The 1,482-nt window shown below is 36.3% G+C and overlaps 1 protein-coding gene across 2 annotated transcripts in view; it reads left to right on the top strand.

Annotated features, from left to right (window-relative positions):
* strip2 (striatin interacting protein 2) overlaps positions 1-1,482 on the top strand; it is a 31,128-nt gene that overhangs the window by 9,991 nt on the left and 19,655 nt on the right. The window lies entirely within an intron of this gene.

The raw sequence follows: 1,482 nt of genomic DNA, 5'->3' as shown, positions 1-1,482 counted from the left end.
AATATAGATTGTCATTCTTTTCAATATGTAAATTTGATATAATTTCTTGATTTATCAAATTGCACTAACTCGTAGATGAAAGAAAATATTAATCAAAAATATAAAGAACATTATTATTATTATTATTATTATTGTTTATCTTGATTAAAGAAAATAAAATGTCTCTTTTGAGGGAGGTCTTCTGAGACCAGGGTCAAAGACAGGTGGAAATGTTTATTCCCACTCGGGGTGACAGTTACAAAAGGCTAAAATTAGCTAATATGTATTTAAAAATTAATATGACCAAAATTGTAGCTAAAAGCTAAATTTAGCAAACCTGTTGCTAAGTACTAAAATTACCAAAACTGTAGCCTTAAGCAAAATCTAGTAAAATCTAGCAAAACAACATCCAAAAGCTGGAGTTAGCAAAACTGTGGACGGAGAGTATTAAAATTGTAGATAAAGCCGAAATTATACAAAACAGTAGCTAAAACTAGCAAAACTGCCATTAAAGGGGGAAAACTGTGGCTTCAAGATAAAAACTATTAAAACCGTGGCCAAAATTAGCAAAGCGGGTAAAAAAAAAACATGATGTGACAAAAACTTGAAATTAGCAAAGCAATCGACGAAAGCTCAAAGAAGACAAAAGAGCGAGTAAGACTTAAAAGAAAACTGTGTTGAATCACTGTGGAGAGCTCAGTGTCTTTTTATGGCAGAAATCTTTTTTAAAGGGGACCTATTATGCAAAATTCACTTTTTAAAGGTTTTTTTACTCAACTTTGGGTATGTACTTCTTAAAAAAACAGTCCTATGACCAAAAAAAATGCACCCAGGTGCATATTTACTGTAAGTAAATGTATTTTTAATGTATATTAACGACAAGTTTTATACTTCCATCATTTTGTGATGTCACAAGCCGTACGAMAACCCACCAGAACCTGCCTTCAGACCCTCAACTAGCAACCCCCGGGTGAAACTCCTCCTCCTCAGTATAAAAGCCGTCACGGTTGTTGCGCAATGCGCAGCTCATTTCACAACAAGCCTCCAACAGTGCAATGGGTAGAGTGTTGGACCAGAGAGTGGGAGACCAGGGTTTGAGACCGGAACGGACACAATTTAATTGAATTAAACACATTTTCTCATGTACCTCTATTGTTCAGCTTATTAAAGCCTTGTTAAAGCCTATTTGTTCGAGTTTCTGAGGTATTTTGACCGCTGCTGCTCCCTGCTCTGGTAACAGCATGCAGAGTGAGCACAGAGCAGAGGAGGGAGAGAAAAAAAAAGCTACGACCGACTCTGCCTCTGGGTCTGACTCAGGGTCTCATATATACAGTTGTACAAGGGTGCTTCTGCTTAACAGATTTTTGGAGGGCGTTACAAACAGAGCTCATTAACATAAACAGCTCTTCTGAATGGAAGTCAGAGCAGGCAGAACTAGAAAATGGGAAATTTTATTATCTGAGAATTATTTTGCGCATTAAATTGAATGAACATGGTCTGGAT

The sequence above is a fragment of the Austrofundulus limnaeus genome, unplaced genomic scaffold, assembly GCF_001266775.1.
Source record: "Austrofundulus limnaeus strain Quisiro unplaced genomic scaffold, Austrofundulus_limnaeus-1.0 Scaffold234, whole genome shotgun sequence".
In the NCBI taxonomy this organism is placed as follows: domain Eukaryota; kingdom Metazoa; phylum Chordata; class Actinopteri; order Cyprinodontiformes; family Rivulidae; genus Austrofundulus; species Austrofundulus limnaeus.
Note: the sequence above shows the minus strand (reverse complement) of the source record. Positions and strands in the feature narration are given on the sequence as shown.